General features: G+C 53.3%; 1 protein-coding gene across 7 annotated transcripts in view; it reads left to right on the plus strand.

The window, feature by feature from the left end:
• The window catches only part of ACTN1 (actinin alpha 1), a 95,952-nt gene that overhangs the window by 25,495 nt on the left and 52,029 nt on the right, over positions 1-18,428 (plus strand). Inside the window, exon 1 of one of the 7 annotated variants that reach the window (XM_027571056.2) lies at positions 8,532-8,556. The exons of the other annotated variants lie outside the window; for them this stretch is intronic. The gene's annotated coding sequence lies outside the window, so the exon portion shown is untranslated. Of the gene's footprint in view, positions 1-8,531; positions 8,557-18,428 lie in introns of those variants that run through there. 7 annotated transcript variants of the gene reach the window in all.

Below are 18,428 nucleotides of genomic sequence, written 5' to 3' on the forward strand. Positions count from 1 at the left end.
TTTATTTTATTTTTAAATTTAATTCTTTTTTTTTTTTTTTTTTTAAGTGGGCTCCACACCAATGTGGGGCTTGAACTTACGACCCTGAGATTAAGAGTCGGCATGCCCTCTTGACTGAGCCAGGTGCCCTGCAAGGCTGCTTTAAAGCAATACTGCAGGGGCGCCTGGGTGGCTCAGTTGTTAAGCGTCTGCCTTCGGCTCAGGTCATGATCCCAGGGTCCTGGGATCGAGCCCCGCATCAGGCTCCCTGCTCAGCGGGAAGCCTGCTTCTCCCTCTCCCACTCCCCCTGCTTGTGTTCCCTCTCTCGCTGTGTCTCTCTCTGTCAAATAAATAAATAAAATCTTTAAAAAAAAAAAAAAGCAATACTGCAGGGGGCGCCTGGGTGGCTCAGTCAGTTGGGCGCCTGCCTTTGGCTCTGGCTGTGATCCTGGGGTCCTGGGATTGAGCCCTGCATCAGGTTCCCTGCTCAGCGGGGAGTTTGCTTTTCCCTCTCCTGTTCCCCCTGCTTGTGCTCCCCCCCCCTCTGTCAAGTAAATAAATAAAACCTTTAAAAAAAAATAAAACAATACTGCACTGCTCATGGAGGCCATGCTTTTCTCATACTGGGCTTTCTGAGGGGCCCTCTCTACCAGACAGGTGGCCCTCCCTGCTCACCGAGCACAAACATCTGTGTCCTTCAGTGACCGTCCAGCTCTGTTGTTTGGTTTCCTGTGGAGAGAGGGCTTTTCAACGGTCTGCATCCTGCCTTGCCCTGTGCCCCGCCCTGTCCCACCTTAGTGACCTCTGACCCTCTGGTGTCCATTGAGCCAGATGCTGACTGTGGGCTGTTGTCTAGGTTCTAACTTTCATGCAGACAGCGTGACTGCAGGGGTTTGGGTTGGCTCTGGACTGTGAATCCTCCTCGTTGTCTTTTCAGCCAGGGGTGGGGTGGGGGGGGGCTGCCAGCAGCAGTGTGTTTTATTGGCCCAGACTCAGACTGGCCCCTGGAGATGGGCCCAGGCAACGGGGAGCCTAGAAGGCCTGTGAGACTCAGTTGAGCAGGGCAATTCAACATCCCTGGGCATCATTTTGGGGGGCTTTAGGTCAAGGAGCCCTTAGCTGCCTGTCTATCAGGAGTTTCTCAGGGGGGGATGTGCTACTGTGGGGCCACCGTGTGGAAGGGGATCAGGGATCTCAGACGTGGGGGAGATCGAGTTTGGTAGAGCAGGCCTCAGGCGAGCCACAACTTGCCAGTGACATCAGAATGGACTAGGGTTACCAGGATTGGCATGGAGAAGTTGGGCCTTGGAGCGAAGATACAATTCAAAGGATCCGTGGAGCACTTATTCTGGAGGCCCAGAGATGATGAAATCTTCCAGGCAATACAACTTCACTGAGAAAGAGTTCTACCAAGAAGAAGAAGCCAATCCAGGCAAGGTTCTATTTGAACAAGTGGATACCCTGCGTTCTGAAGGTGCTTGGGATTGGTGCGGCCTGTGGGTCAGCATCGTGACTCATTTATGTAGCGAAAGCTATGCCAATGTTCATACCCTTTGGCCTGGTACATACCCCAGCCTCCAGGATTTTGTCTGAAGAAAACTGGTTGAAACAGAAACGCCAAAGAATGTTCTCTGTGCTATCTGGGAAAAAAGCTTCCATGTCTAAGTAACATTAGGGGAGGAATTTCACAAACCTTCCTGTTATCTGATGGTGCTGGAACATTTTTTCAGCTTTTAAAATGACATTTATAGGGGCGCCTGCGTGGCTCGGTTGGTTGGGCGACTGCCTTCGGCTTAGGTCATGATCCCAGGGTCCTGGGATCGAGCCCCGCATTAGGCTCCCTGCTCGCCTGGAGGCCTGCTTCTCCCTCTCCCACTCCCCCTGCTTGTGTTCCCTCTCTCGCCTTCTCTCTCTCTGTCAATTAAATAAATAAATAAAATCTTTAAAAAAAATGACATTTATAAATATGATACAGGAATGAAATATTCAGTAGTCTGTTGATTATTAAAGAACACTATGGTATGTGCATTATAATCAGTTGCAACCGTCAAAACTAGTGTAAACAGAAAAATAATAAGCAAAAATGAAAATGTCTGTGTTGAGGTTGTAGGATGAAATACTTTTTTTTTTTTTTTAAGATTTTAATTATTTGAGAGAGAGAGAGCACAAGCAGGGGGAGTGGCAGGCAGAGGGAGGGGGAGAAGCAGGCTCCCCACTGAGCAAGGAGTCCAACATTGGGCTCGATCCCAGGACCCTGGGATCATGACCTGAGTCGAAGGCAGTCGCTTAACCGACTGAGCCACACAGGTGCCCCAGGATGAAATACTTTTTTAAGAAAAAAGAGTATTTCAATTTTGTAGCAAGTCAGGTAATTTCTATCTGAAGCACCATCCCTCTCCAAATATTTTTTTGCTGTCACCTGTCCTTTGCTTGATTAATGGCGGCTCCATGAGAGTTTACGGTCTGTCCTGAGCATGCTCAGTGTGTGCTGTGTACTGTTAGGTGCCGTGGAGTGCAGAGAAGGTATCCAACGTGGTGCCCTGAGCTTAAGGGCAGGGGATGTGTCGCCTCGCTAGGGAGCTAGGATGCGCCTCCGCTGGGTCAGCTGATTAGTGCTAGGTGCTGATGCATGGCCCCAGCACGGATGGGGCACAAGGGGAGGTAGGGGAGGATGGGTGGATGGTCTGGGCCTTCAGCTGGGGTTGGAAGGCTCTGTAGGACCAGGAGAGCTTTCCAGACAGGGGAGCAACCAGTCTGGCAGCCCAGCAGAGTCCAGTTCTCTTGAGGTGGGCTCTGTCTGGATCCTCACAGCCTTGCATGGGATCAGAGATAACTAAGATGCCTGTTATTCATCCTTAGAGACTGTCAACTCTAGTCTTGGAAATGGACTCTTCTAGGAATCTCCACAGTCCTCTAGGGACAGGGCTGGTGCTCCCGAGGAGCTGGCTGCCCTGCCTTTGCAAGCCTGCTCCGTGCCTCCCAGGGGCAAATCCCTAGGCACGTGAACCACCTCTGGAAGGCTGCCCTTTGGTCCCTTCTGGGCTGATGGTAGAGGACCAGCATTTCTTCTCCAGTGACCTTTCCTTTTAAATCTGTCCCTGGCCCGCATGGGTGTCAGGTACTCCTGGGGGGGCCGCCCCATCCACATTTGCCATTTGGGGACTTTGACATTTTGTTTAAGCAGGGATGTGATTGAGAATGTGTGAGGGTGAGAACCGGAGGTGCTGGCTCTTTAAGGCTCGGCCTTCAAGTGAATTTGGCAGAGGAGACACCGAATGTTTAATTTTAGGGCCAGGAGGGGGTGGGGGAAAGTCCCTACCACATCTGGTTTGTGTTAAGCCCTTCCCTTCAGAAAAGGGCTGTGTTTATGGTTCAAATCCGGCAGAGATGGTGCGGGAGGGGCACCACTTTCCCCTACCAGGCATTGGGGCGCCAAGAATGCACAAAGCTTCCTTCTGGTCCTGTGACCCCCATCCCAAGCTAAACAGTACCAACTTTGAGAACTCCCTGACATCCATTTTATCCCTGAAGTTACAGCAGATGTTCGCCTTCAGACGACCTCTAGCAGCTGGGATTGCGGGGCTGAGCTCTGTCCCTGGTGCCGCAGAACTCCCCGGAGTTGGCCGGCTATCAGCTCAGCCTGTCTGGGGTCCGAGGGTCCCGGATGGTCAGGGGTCAGCAGTGCTGCTGGGATCCCAGGATCTCAGAGATTTTCCAGGCTGTCAGAGCTGGAGGGTCCTGCAGAGACCAGCCCCAGGCCCCTCTTGACAGATCGGGAAACTGAGGCCCAGAGGGCTGAAGAAGCTAGTTCAAGGTCATGCAGCAAATCAGTGGCAGACGTGGGATTCTAACCACACTTTCCTGGCTCTCAGTTTAGTTTGGCGCTCTTTTCGGGGCCCTGTATGGCTTCCCCTTCTGCTCTTGCAGGCTCTGCTCTCTCTGAGGGCTGGCTTGGGGACAGGGGGTGGGGTGGAGACGTCTGGAAGGCTGTGAGTGCCTTGAGGCTGGGCTGCCCAGCGGTTTCCCAGCTCTGGCACGGCCTCTGGCACAGGGCGAGAGCTTAGAAAACATGCAGTGAATGAGTGGTGTGGTCTGAGGGTGGGGGCACTGGTGGTCCCGTTAGAAGCATTGCTTCTGGTGGGGGATGGATACCAGGCACGTGTCCCTGTCTCGAGGCTCTCCTTGTTCCAAGGCCATGTCTTGTCTTCCCCAGCCCTTTCCCAGTTCTGGAATATCACCCAGCTGGTACGGAAGCCCACGGTTTCAGAGTTGAAAGGAGCCGCTGATAGCAAGTGTTCCATCCCTTTCAAGTGACAGATGAGGACTTGAGGCGGGGCCACGCAGCTCGTCGGTGGGAGCATCGGCACCCGAGCCCGAGTCTGCAGCCCTCCTGGTGTGCTCACAGTGGGAGCTGAGGGTAGAAAGAGGAAGGGCGCGTCTTGCCCTCTGCGCCTCCTCCACCCTGAGTCTTCTATCAGGGGCACGTTTCCTCTGTCTCCCTCTTCCCTGCAGCTTCCTGTCCCCCTGAGGTGGAGGTGGTGGACGGGAGGTGCTTTCCCCAGAGCCCTCCCAGGCAGGGACTGGGCTAAGTCATTCCCTCGTGCCTTCCTAGAAGGGGAAATGGGGCAGACTGGCTCATTTCCTCCCAAAGCCGGAGTCACCTTGGAGTCAGAGCCCAGGCAGGGGCACCCCAGTTACCCTTCACCTCTGGCCCTGGGGGGACTTCCCTGCTGCTGTTTTCATGAAGGGTGAGGGTCGGGACGGCCCTCTGCATGATCGCTGGCCCCCACCCCGAGTGCGCCTTTGCTGCTTTTCGGGTGGGGGGGAGGTGGTTTCTCATCCTCGGCGGTGCCGGGCAGGCTGGCACTGGTGGCGAGGAGAGAGTCGGGGCATGGCCTTGCCCCACTGTGTGGAGTGGGCAGCCCTTAAACAACAGCCTGGCTCACGATTTGAAATGTTTTGTGTTGATAAGTCTTCAGTGTCTCTTTTTATTGTATTATGAGAGTATAACTTGCTCATGGTTAAAAAAAAATTCCCTGCAGGTAAATGGTTATTTTTCCTATGCCACACATAAGGTTTTATGTTTAATCTGCATCTCTCTATATTTATATATATATAGAGAGAGAGTTTGTGGTAAAATATATGTAATGTAAGATTTACCATTTTTACCATTTTTATTATTTATTTTAAAAGATTTTATTTATTTATTCATGAGAGACAGAGGGAGAGAGAGAGGAAGAGAGAGAGAGAGAGAGAAGCAGAGGGAGAAGCAGGCTCCCAAGGAGCAGGGAGCCCGATGCGGGACTCAATCCCAGGACCCTGGGATCATGACCTGAGCCGAAGGCAGACGCTTAACCATCTGAGCCACCTAGGCGCCCCATTTTTACCATTTTTTAAAAACTTCATTTATTTGAGAGAGAGAGAGAGAGAGAGAGACCATGTGCACGTGCAAGTGGGGGGGAGGGGTAGAGGGAGAAGCAGACTCCCCACTGAGTGGAGAGCCTGATGTGGGGCTCCATCCCAGGACCCTGAGATCATGACCTGAGCCGAAGGCAGAGGCTTAACCAATTGACCCACCCAGGTGCCCCCCATTTTTACCATTTTTAAGTGTCCAGTTCAATGACATTAAGTGCATTCACAGTGTTGGGCAACCATCGCCTCCGTCCATCTCCAGAACTCTTGTCATCTGGCAAAACTGAAACTGTCCCTGTTAAACACGAGCTCCCCATGCCCCCCTCCCCTGGCCCGGGACAGCCACCCTCTGTCTTCTCTGTGAATTTGACTGCTTTAGGTACTGCGTTAAAGGGGAATCATCTGGTATTTGTCCTTTTGTATCATGTCGTCCGGGTTCATCTGTGTGGTGGCCTGTGTCAGCACTGCCTTCCTTTTTATGGCTGACCAATATTCCATGGCATGCATCCACCACATTCTGTTTACCCATTCATCTTTTGGTGGACTTTTGGATTGCTTCCACCTTTTGGCCATGGTGCATAATGCTGCTCTCAACATGGGTGTATGATTGTTTGTTTGAGTCCTTGCTTTCGATTCTTTTCTGTATCTACCCAGATGTGCAATTGCTACGTTTTTTGTATTGACTGTTTATGCTCTTCAGGCACTTTGAGCCCCCAAAGCAGGGTTGATAGGTCAGCAGAGGGCTCTGGACACCAGCCCTTTTTCCTCTTCCCCCAGGGCCAGGTCCCTGGTCCATTGGGCTTGCTCCAGTAGCTGCCTGCAGAGGTGGGCCGTCTGGCCAGCCGGGGAGTCACCACAGGGGTACCATGAAGTCTGGAGCCACTGAACTAATGAGAAGCTCTGGCATCTTCTGGTGAAGAAGGGCCTTTTTGGGCCAGGTCCCAGTCTTCCTCCTGCTACAGATCCTGGGAAGGGGACTGCAGCCTCCTGGGCACTCTGGGGAGGAGTGGGGCCCCCAGAACCAGGGGGCCCCACTCTCCCCGTGGCCACTCCCCTGCCCCCTCCTGTTCTTCCTGTCCCACGCTGATTCTGTGCCACAGGCTCTCCTGGAGGGTAATTGTGAGATAGATTTTTGGCCAGTGAGTTACAGAGACTGATGTAAAATTTCATAGCTTCCTCTGGAGAGTTCTGTTTCTTGATAACAGAGCAGGATCTCCTCTCCTGATTCCTGCTCTCACCATGTCTGCTGCACCTGCAGTTGACTGCTGGCTCAAGTCAGGCCCTCAAATATGGCTGCACCCCAGAGCCCCACACAGAGCAAACTGGTTTCTGCCTGCTTGCTGGTGCAGACCTCCAGCACGAGCCAGGACCCTGGCTCCCTGCAGGGATCTGTGCGTCATTCCCTCTTGGGTGTATAGTGATCTGTCAGCTCCATGTTGGTTCCCTGAGAGTGGTAGTTCTGGTAGTAGTTGATCTGTTACCCTGTACTCAGCAGAGGCTCAGTGAGGGAGACAGAGAAAGCAGGGGAAGGAACTGTGGAATTGGGTGTTAGGGAACTCCTGGGTTTCGGTTGAGGGCTTGTTCTTTGCCAGCTGGGGTGCTTAACCCTCTGGAGCCTCAGTTTTTCCATCTCTGAAATGGGGTTCAAAATCTAACTTGTAAGGTTGTGGTGAAGAGTCCACATGATAACTGGTACAAAGTGCTTGCTTGGTAAGCAAGTGTCACTGAACGTCAGCTGTGGGCATTGCTGTGCCCTCTAAGGGGGAGGGGAGCCACCAGCCAGCAGGCCTGGGTGAGGACTTGGTACAGGAAGGCGAGGTCTGGGGGCTGCCCTGTGCTTTCTCTCTGCTGCTTTGTTGTCTGGTTCTAGGCTGAGCCCCCCCGGGAGAGTCTGGATGAGAGGAGGAAGGGGCGCTGTGATGCTCCCTGGCTGGGTGACTGCAACTTCCTCTCGGTGCACTCTGTCATGGGGCCGGCTGCTGCTCGCTTAGCAGGGATTATGTGTTTGGGGGAGGGAGGGGGCCAGGGTACCTTGGGCTTCATTCCAATGCAACGTGTTCTTGGATCCCGGCACCCTCTCCTGCCAGACCCTCTTAGAACCCCTTACTTCCGTGCCAGGCATTCTGGCTCAGCGCTCTCTCTAAGCCGGGTCGCCGTATGACTGTTTCTTAGGTGGGTCCCCCCTACCTTCCTAGATTGCAGGCTCCAGGACCCCTGTCCCCTCTTATTTGGGGACAGGAAATAGCAGCCTCCCCTCCAGGCAGTGGAGTGCCCCCTTCTCCTGCAGGATAGGATGATTGGGACCACCCGTGCATGGGTCACGTCCAGGCTCGGGGGAGGGGACAGGAGGGTAGTCCTGCTTACTGCTGTCTTCTCCTTTCTGCACCCGCCCACCCCGCCCCGCTCCCCGAGCAGGAGAGTCGTTCTTGCAAGGCTGCAGTGTGTTGAGAAGAGCCCAGCTTTGCGTCGGCAGTTCTGGGGTGAAGGGAGGCTCTGCCATCTTCGTCCTGTGTCCTGCAACTTACCCTGCGGGGTCACTGCCAGGACTACCTGAGAGGAGGGATGTCAACCACCCCTGGTGGGCTCCCGAAGCGTGGGTAGGGCTTGTTATTTCCTATGTGTGCACAGAGCCAGGGAGCGATTTTAGCAAACCCTTCTTGCCCTTCTCTGCCCAGGGGAGGTGGTAAAGACCTCCTCTGTGCGTCTCGAGCCTAGTGTCCCAACTTGCTCAATTATAGGATTCACTTTGGAGTACTTGCTACTTGTTAAAATTCTGATTCATGGGTCCCACCCCAGAACTCCTGAACCAGAATGGCAGTTGTTGGGGTGGGATCTGCATTTTCAGCATGTTTTATGATGAGGCCAATTTTGGAAACTCTCATATTTGCTGCTTTTGGATTCCTGTCCCAGTGGCTGTACCACTTGATTTCACGAGAGCCCACTGAGACAGCTCTGAGGCGCGTATGGCCCCCCATAATGTGGAAGACTTTCTAGGTGAGGAGATGGCGAGGCTTCCAGGACAGACTCAGACGCTGTGCTCCCTTGTGGTGGAATTGGAATTAGAACTCGGACCTCCCAGTGCCGTGTGTCCATTGTGCCTGCCAACGTTCTACTGAAGCATGGACAAGGTGGGGGTTGGAGAGAGGTGGGGTGACAGGAAGGAGGTGAGTATCATGGCTGCGGTGGTGGCAGAGGGGGAACAGTGCGTCCTGCTGCCGCCCCTTGAGGGAGGCCCGCGGAGACCAGCCATAGTGAGCGGGTGGCAGGGCGACGGGGCGGGAGCTTCCCCAGGTGTGCCTTCTGAAGGCCAGGGCCCCGCTGAGCGTGGTGAGCTGTGGGCTTTGTCCCGGGGCCACTGCAGATCCACAGACGGAAGGAGGGTAGGGAGGCAGGAAGGGCCAGGTGGACAGGGCTCGGACACCGTCTCAGGGCCACTGGTGGAATCCTGCAAGTCCTGTGGGTAGCCAGTGTCCACTTCTCCTGTGGGTAGCCAGTGTCCACTTCTCCTGCCCTTCCCCCCCATTAGGTTAGGTCTGGGAAGTCTTCTAGAAGCACAGACAGGGCGAACCCCCCTGCTCAGGTGGTGGAGGGCAGAGTGTGCAGGAAGTGAAGAATGGGTATTGCCAGGCCCCTCCAGGAGCAGGGGTCCACTGCCTCCCTGCTTCCTTATTCCCAAGGTTGGCTTGGTCCATGAAAGGAAAACCCTTTTAAGTTCTTTATGTACCCCCCTCTTCAGTTAAGGGGCTCTTAATGAGGCTTTTAATGATTTCAACCTGACTGTCTCTGGGTTTTGGTGGAAAGGCTTGGGGAGGGTGGGAGGGATGCACCGGACTTGCTCCGTTAGGCTGTTCTAAGGCCCCGCTTGTCCATCCCTTCTGCACAGTAGGATAGCCTTCCCTGGGGAGCTTCAGGTGTGCCTGTGCGGGCTCCACTCCTGAAGGGTGATCTGCTTGGGCTGGGGGGCCGTGGGCCAGTGGGCAGTGAGAGGGGAGGAGCCTCACGCTGGGCTTGTGCACATCACATCACCTGCTGCTGGGTGCTCGGGAGGGTCGGGAAAGAGGAGGTCCAGGCTGACCGAGCCTGTGGTTAGAAGCATGGGCTCTGCAGCCTGAATTCTGGCTCTTCCATGTGCTGTTTGATGTGACCTTGAGTGCCTTTGTGTGCTCTGTGTGTGCTTTCTCATCTGTAAAATGGGATTGATGATAGTACCTACCTCATAGGGAGGTTGGGAGGGTTAATGATGCCGATGCCGATAGAGCCCTTGACAGTGAGCTTGGGAGGGGATCGTGGTCTCTCAGATCCTTTTCCTCTGACTTTCATGTTCGATTGCCAGGCTGAGGGCTGTAGACCCTCCTTTGTAGCCGTGGTGAGCCGCTGGAGGTGTCTGGGTGGGCAGGGGAGCGTGGTTTTGGTGGAGGGCACCTTCATCCATTCATTCCTTCATCTCATGGCCCAAGTACAAAATCAGAGGGTGATCTCTGATCCCTCCCTGACCCCCAGGTGTACTTGGTCTACCCGCTTCTCTGTCTCCACCGCTGCCGCCCTGGTCTAAGCCACTTTTCTCTCTTGCCTGGACCTTTGTGTGGTCCCCTCCTGTTCTCTGCTGACATTCTTGTCCGCCTCTGATCTGTTCTTCACACCAAAATTAGGAGTCTCTTTCCAAGATGCAGGTGTAATTATGGGTCAGCCAACACTGATTCCTGCACCCACCTCATCCTCACCCCCGACCCTCAGCTGAAGTCAGACAGACCTCTTCAGGGGCTTTGTTGTTCTCAGGAGAAACCATCCTAACCTCCTGCATGAGCCTCAAGACCGGTGGGCTGCTGACCTCAGCCTCTGCCCCCTGCCTTCCTCCTGTGCCACCTTCCAGTGGTTTGAGCAAGGCTTCATTCCTTGTGCCTGAGCACTGTGATACTTCATTCCCTCTGCTTGGGCGGCAGTGCTTCCTGACCACACCCGACCCCACACACGTGCGCGGGGTGACCATATGGCTTGGTTTGCACCTGTTGCCCTGATGTAACTATTATTTTTTTAAATTTAAATTTAATTAATTAACATATAGTGTCTTATTAGTTGCGGAGGTAGAGGTCAGTGAATCATCAGGTGCATATAACACCCAGTGCTCATGACATCACATGCCCTCCTTAATGTCCATCCCCCAGTTACCCCGTCCCACTCCGGCAACCCTCAGTTTGTTTCCTGTGATTAAGAGTCTCTTACGGTTTGTTTTCCTCTATGATTTCATCTTATTTTATTCTTCCCTCCCTTCCCCTATGATCCTGTTTTGTTTCTTAAATTCCACGTATGAGTGAAATCATGTAATTGTCTTTCTCTGATTGGCTTATTTCGCTTAGCGTAATACCCTCTAGTTCCATCCATGTCATCGCAAATGGTAAGATTTCATGTTTTTGATGGCCAAGTAATATTCCATTGTAGATGTATACCACACCTTCTTTATCCATTCATCGATTGATGGGTGCCCTGATGTAATTATTAATAGCACCTCCTTTTATTTTGAAGTGCCCTGGTTTGGATGATATGGTCCCCCTTCACATTGACAATCTTTTCATCTAATTAAAATTCCTCAGCTTTAAAAATTCACTGACTGGGGCACCTGGTTGGCATGTCAGTTAAGTGTCTGACTCTTGGTTTTGGCTCAGGTCATGATCTCAGGGTTGCGAGGTCCAGCCCCACGTCGGGCTCCGTGCTCAGGGCGGAGTCTACATGAGAGTGTCTCCTTCTCCCTCCGCCCCCCCACTTGTGCTCTCTCATTCTCTAAAATAAGTCAGTAAATCTTAAAAAGAAAAAAAATTCACTGACTTCCTCAGGCCAGCAGTCAGGTGTGTTGTGCATGCACGCTCCTACCCACACACGACCAGCCCTGTTTTAGCCCCAGACCTTCTGGAACTTTTCCTGTATGCATTTAAACTCAGTTTGCAAATATATAGTCATTTATATGAGTCTCTGATTAGCATTTGTCATCGCCAGCAGACTGAAGGCTCCTTGATTTAGGAGCCCAGCGTGTAACCCCAGGCCCCATGTGAATCTGGCTCCCAGCTCACAGGTGGGGGATCCTGGAGCCTGGGTGAGTCAGGAGCATCTGCAGTGGACTGCTGTGGGGGAGGCTGCTGACATCAGGCCAGTCCAAGCCCAAACAAGCCAGTTGCCCACACTCTGGCATACACATCCCTGACTTGGCTGCCCCTCTAATTATTCCTGATCTCTCTCAATGGGCTTTGTGTTCAGAAAGCCAAAAGAGATCAGAGTTCAAACCCTCTCTCTACCTCCCTAAAACTGAGACTTAGAAGAAAAACCTGCCTGGCCCATTTCGCATCCCCAGAGAGCCGCCAGGTCCAGGACCTTCTCTCGTGGCTGGATGTGAGCGCTGGGGGTGACTCTTAGCCTAGTATCCTGGGCTGCCCTTTAGCTACCCTCCTTGATCCAGGCCCAGGGACGGCCTGAGGACAGCCGCAAGGGTGCCCGTGTGGCTCTAGACAGACCCAGGACTGGTGCAGGATGGTGGGCGAAGCTGGGTGGTTGGTGCAGGTGGTGTTGGCTAATTCCTTATTTGTTTCCCACACTGAGTGAAGATAGAAGGCTTCCCTCGGGGGGGGTCTCAGCCCCAGCACAGTGGCAAGGGCTCAGGCTTTGGTGTCCTATGGACCTGGTTAGATTTCAGTTCTGTCTCTCACTAGTTGTGTGCCTGGGAAGGTTGTGAACATCTCTGGCCCTCGGTTTCCTCCTCTAGCATAGGATTGTTGAGCAGGTTTGCTGAGGTGGTAGGTGCCTCACAGAGTGGTAGGGATAGCCAACATCTTTGATCTCCTTCCCTCTCTGCCCCACTCCTTGGGGCCAGCGGTCCCCATTGCCTTTAGTGCCCCCTTTGTGGGGGCTTGACACTGTATTTTTCTCAGTGGTTGTGGTGTGGTTGAGGGCTGTGGTGCCCTCCAGCTGCCCCAGCTCTCTGCACGCTTTCTGAGGTGAAGCCCAGAGCTGGGGGACAGTGTGGGTGTGGCTCTCCCAGCTTTGAGGGAGGCTGTGACCACACCCCCCACAGACAGAAGCCCCGTGTCCTGCCGGGTCCCAGCAGAGTTGGAGGGTCCTGTCCACATCCACCTGCGGCTCCACTTCTTCTCACCCGTCTGAAAATGTGGACGTTTCTGTAGACACATCCCTGTTCCTCAGCCTCCTGCTTCCTGCAGCGGATCCCTTTGCTGCCCTGTCCCTCGAGCTGGGCTGGCCACCTGGCCACAGGCCCGTCGTGCTGGCTGCCAATGCCCCGTACTTCTGACAGGTCTGGTAGCCCGGCCGGGAGGGCAGTGGTGGCATGGGATTCCACCGGCCTGGGCCTGGGTGGGCTTTTCCTTGGCTCACGGGTTGTCTTTGGGTCCTTAATAGGGGGATTTTGGGGTTTCTGTGTCGCTTCATAATGTGCTGATCTGTGTTTGGGTTTTGGGAGAAGAAACTTTATTTTCCTGGACCTCATGTGAAGAGAACTGACCTAATTAGGCCCTCAGCTCACAGCTTACTGTCCCTGCAGGTCCAGGCCCGGTCACTGTGCATCCATTGCCTTTTTACCCCACCGTCTTCCTACAGTGGACATGTGAATCGTCCCCAACCCCTCCCCTGCCAACACAGCTGATGGAATGATGAACATTCTCCCACCCGGTGGGAGTACCTGGTCTTCACCCCGGGAGGAGTTCTTTGGGAGGGGGACTTATGGCGGGCATTGCTGGGTAGCTGGGTGGATGCACGTTGAGGTGCACGTTGTGCTTGACGATCTAGTGCTGGGTTGTGCTCCAGAAGGGCTGCACAGTCTGCTCTCCAGCAGGGCATAAGAACCCCTGTTTCCCTCGACCCCAACAACATCCTAATTGCTTACCAGTCTCTTAGGTGTAAAGGGACAATTACTGCTTTGTATGCAACTCAGGAGGCCCTCCATGTGCCAGCGTCTCATTCCCTTCCTCCAGTCAGCGCTCCAGGAACCAGAAACTTCCTCTTAGGCGTGGGGCAATTGCTGTCACAGAGGAGAATTATGGAGATCTTCTGCAGAAAGCCCCCAATGCCTTGGGGAGTGGCAGTTTATAGAGTCTGCTATTGCCACTTAGGAAGTTTGCACCTCCCCCACTCCCGCGCCCCCCCCCCCCCCCCCACCCAGGTGTCAGTCTCCGGGGTGATTCCTCCTAGCTTGTGATACTCCCACGGTTGTTGGACTCTGAGCTGGCGCCACCACCCCTGCTTTCTGCTTGGGGCATCTCTGGGCTCCCTGGAGCTTTGAGTTTTCCCTTGGGAGGCCGTGTCTCTACCTGTATTTGGTGGGAGGTCATGTGGCTGCTGGGTGGCAGTCCCCTCAGGAGGGAGGTGGGAGGCGTCCCGGCGTTTGGCTTCGGTCTGGGCTGACTGGTGCTGAGGGCCTCTCGAGGGTCTTGTGTCCTTGGCTGGGACAAGGAGTCCAGGACCGGAGGAGCTGGGTCTCAGGGCCTCCTGGAGCATGCTGACTGAGACTCGGGAAGACACACGGCACCCAGGTGACCTCCCTAACTCCCGCAGGGTGCCCACTGACCATTTCGCACGCAGTTCATGTCTTCTTGCAGGCCCGTTCCTGCTGAGTGTGATTTCACAGATGGAGGCTTCGACAGGTAAAGTTGACGGTCACACCTCAGCTACACAGGGGAGTCCAGTTAGGGTCAAGTCAGCCAGACCACAGGTTCCCATATTTTATGAATACGAGGCTGGGCCAAATCCTTGTCATGCAGGGAAGCTTTCTGTGGAACTGAGTGGCCCATAGCTGTAAGCATCGGTGCCAGAAAAACCAAATGACCTCACTTTTGGGTGGCTTTTCCTTCTTTGGAAAAGGAATGTGTGGGCTACTCCTGTGAGCTCCAGCCTGCCGAGGCCTGTGTGCCGTCAGACCTGCAAGGGCCAGAACTGGACTCCAGACGTGGGGGAGGTGTCACAGGCGGGACCAGCTCAGGGTTAGCTGTGGGGAGCAGGCCGTTCTCACACTGGTCTCCAGAGTGAAGGTGTCACCCTGCTGCAGGGAGGTGTGAGGTATGGCCAGAGGAGCAGGTGCTCTAGGCTGTGAGCTGCCCTGCAGAGTCGCTACTCCTTGGGGAGGCATCGAGAAGGCCAGTGGTACCTCCAGCTCAGTTCAGGCCTGGTTCCACCACTACATGTGGCCAAAGATGAGGCCAGTCCCTGTCACCTTGGAATCCTCCAGTTAGCTTGCTTTCGGGCCACAGGCAGTAAGCCGGCTAGTTCAGTCCATGCCCTCAGCACCTGGACCAGCAGAGGGTCTGGGGCCTGCCTCTGCGGCTGGTTTCTTTTCTTTCCTTTTTTTTTTTTTTTAAAGATTTTATTTATTTATTTGAGAGAGAGCATGAGAGGGGGGAGGGTCCGAGGGAGAAGCAGACTCCCCGCCGAGCAGGGAGCCCGATGCGGGACTCGATCCCGGGACTCCAGGATCATGACCTGAGCCGAAGGCAGTCGCTTAACCAACTGAGCCACCCAGGCGCCCTGCGGCTGGTTTCTTGCCAGTGGGACTAGTGGCTAAACAACAACAAAACCGCGGTAAAAGGCTTAGTGGGGTCCTGGAACATTTTTGTTTAGTTTTGTCCTTTTTTATAACAGCTTTTTTGAGATATAATTTACATACAGTTCACCCATTTAAAGGGTGTATTTGGAAGGTGGTTAGTGTACTCACAGCTGTGCAACCGTCCTCACGGTCAGTTTGAGAACATTTCTTTAAGATTTTATTTATTTATTTGACGGGGCGGGGAGAGCACAAGCAGGGGGAGCGGCAGGCAGAGAGAGAGGGAGAAGCAGGCTCCCCGCAGAGCAGGGAGCCTGATGCGGGGCTTGATCCCAGGACCCTGGGATCATGACCTGAGCCGAAGGCAGACGCTTAACCGACTGAGCCACCCAGGCGCCCCTGCGAACATTTTCATCACCTCAGAAAGAAAGCCCATGCCCCTTAGCTTAACCCCACTTTCTCCCCTGCTCCCAGCCCCAAGCCACCAGGACTCACTTTCTGTCTCTGTAGATAGCTTTTTGGTTTTTAACATCTGGTGAGCACTTAACCTGCATCTCACACTGGGCTGAGCCCTTTGCATTAGCTCACCCAACCCTCCTACACAACCACCGTGTGGAATAGATGCTCGTATTTGTCTTTGTCTTCCTGATGTGACAGTTGAGGCCTGGTGGATCCAGATCACAAAGGCCACCGGAGCCAGCTGATGGCATCGCCATACTTTGGCTTCTGGCTGTGGAGGTGGGGACAGTGGAGGTTCTCATTGGCCAGGAGCTAAGGGGACCACCTTTGCTTCTTCACAGGGATCACAGGCCACCTGTCTTTAAAAAATGGTTCCCCATTCTCTCAGGAGCCGGCAAGTTCCCCCTACCTTGGCAGGAAGGCGCTGGGCTGCCCAGGCCTCCGTCTGCTTTCTGAGGCCCTTGTCGGGAAGGAGGCCATGGGCGCTGTCTCCAACCCGGGTGTGTTCATCAGGTCAAACCACCTGCCAGGATGAGCCATTCCGGCCCCCGCTCCTTTGTCTCCCAGCGTGGGCTGCAGCTGGACATAAAGGAGGAGACAGACAGGCCCCTGCTCCCCCGCCTAGTCTCCCCACCCTGGCTGAGAGGCTGGTCCCAAGGTTTCCTCCTCAGTGGGGCAAAAAATAACAGGCCGTCTTTCTTTCCAGCCTGTAGAGCTCTGTGAATGATTAGCCTTGATTAAACAGAAAGGGATGGGAAATGAGAGCAGTACGACCGTGGATGTTTATGGACTCCTGCTCTGTTGTGTTTGCTTCCTTCCATTGGCCTCATTTTGACAACAGCCTGCAAAGTAGGGATGTTATGTATCCCCGTTTGTCAGATAAAGCATTGGAGGCCTAGACAGGTTAATTAAAGTCCCACAGCCAGTGAGGGACAGAGGCGGGCTGGATTAAGATTTTTTAAGTGTCTGCTGTGGACATACTACCAGGCCATCTTTGATTAAGTACATAAGATCTAACTTGGTTCTTTCTGATGCTGTGCTGTTTAAGTCTTGTGGGTTTTTTTTTTTTCTTTTTTTTTTTGTCAGAGAGAAAGAGAGCACAAGCAGGGGGAGCAAGCAGAGGGAGAAGCAGGCTCCCTGCTGAGCAAGGAGCCTGATGCGGGACTTAATCCTACTCAGTTGGTTAAGCATCTGCCTTCGGCTCTGCTCTGCTTAACCTACTGAGCCACCCAGGCATTCTGCTATGTAGGTCCTGTTATCCCCATTTTATAGGTGGGCATCCTGAGGCTGAGACTGAGAATCCTGTCCAAAGAGAGCTAGTGAGAGGTGTAGGCTGGGACTGCGGCCCCCGCTCTGCTCAGTTCCACAGTCCAGCTCCCTTGGGTGCCCCAGCCGCCTGCACCCTGAGTTTCCAGGATCCCAGAATTCCCATGGCCTGGGGGCAAACTGTGAGAGAGGTACCCTTTCCAAACAGAGGAAACTGCCTGGCGGTTCTCAACTCTGTTAGCAACCACTCCCAGGTTGGGGGAAAGTAAATAGATCTGGGTGGAGATGTTCTTGAGGACTCTGCTTTTCATCTTTGAGCGAGCCAGCTGACAGCTTGCTTTTAAGGACTGGCAGCATGCCCTTGATAAGTGAACCAGATACTCCTGTTTATGTTACGAGAGCAGCGGGCATCTGAGATCACTTCTGGGCAGCTCTTTGCCTACACACACCACCCAGTGCCCACACCCTGGCTAGACTGGCTGTGTGCGGGGACCAGAGGGTCTGCAGGGTGGCCTGCGGGAGAGAGAAGGCACCCTGGCGGTGCCGGCAGATGCTTCGGAGAACTCGACCCCGCAGCACATGTGGAGGAGCACCCACTGGGAGGGGGTTGGGGCTGGGGGCCAGAGAACTGATTTTTGAATTGAGGAGCCTAAACCCGGTCCCTGGTTGTTCTACTCCAGGGAGGGGCACTGAGAATGAGCAGCCAGGTACCACCTTCAAGAGGCTGAGAAACTAGACTGGGGTTTTCTGGAGCCTCTTGGCGAAGGGGTGCTGCCCTTCATCTTCCCCCATGGTTAGCAGTTTACTAACTATTGGGGTGGATGTGTGTGCGTGTGTTTGATTGCTGGCTTATCCTCTTATCCTGGCCCCTAATTATGACTTTCGTGGGATATTCTACATAGATAAGGCACTTTAAAGTTTTTCAGAACACTTTCTCTATGTAATATCTTACTTGATTCTCTCACTAATTCTTTTAATTAGACGGGACAGTTTTTTTCCTTTTTTATTGTTCTTTTTTTACTTTGGAAACATCTGTTCCCCCCACCCCCGATAATACATGAGCACGGATCCTTCACCCCCACAAAAGAATTCCTAGAGAAATGGAAAGTTCCCTATATCCCATCCCAGAGGTCTGACTTGGATAAATGTATATGCTTGCAGACAGACTTCTCTTAAATTTGCATAGCTTTTTTTTTAAAAATAGGTAATGATTGTATGTGGTATAAAATTCAAAAGAAACAGAAAGGTGTTCTGTAAAAAGCAAATGTCCTTCCCTCCTCTGTCAGGAGGCCCCAGCTCCCCTCCCTGGAGGCAGTCACTGTCTCAGGTCCCTGTATGTCCTTCCAGGGACATTCTGGCCTACAGCTTTTGTGGATGATCCAGTAAACTACTAACAGGTGTCTGGTTGTGAGAGTGGGAACTGTCGGTCTCGAGACGGAAACACTGATCATACTTTGAGTTCGTTGAGAAGAAACTGTCCCTATGGAATTTATTGGCCTCTTTTGATAAGGAGCAGAGCCTACCAATCTGAATCAGCCCTACAAGGAACAAAAGATTGCCCCTGCGTGCTCTATTTGGTTGTGGTTTTTTTTTTTTTAACTGAAGTATAGTTGACACACAGCGTTCCATTGGTTTCAGGTGCACAATAGTGATTCTCGACAATTCTATACATTTTGCTATGCTCACCACAAGTGTAGCTCCCATCTGTGCTTCTGTCTTTGAGTTAGGCATGTTCTGATGGGAAAAGTTGCTGGATTCCAGCTTGCAAGGTGTGAGGGA

Source organism: Zalophus californianus, chromosome 6 (assembly GCF_009762305.2).
Source record: "Zalophus californianus isolate mZalCal1 chromosome 6, mZalCal1.pri.v2, whole genome shotgun sequence".
Lineage (NCBI taxonomy): Eukaryota > Metazoa > Chordata > Mammalia > Carnivora > Otariidae > Zalophus > Zalophus californianus.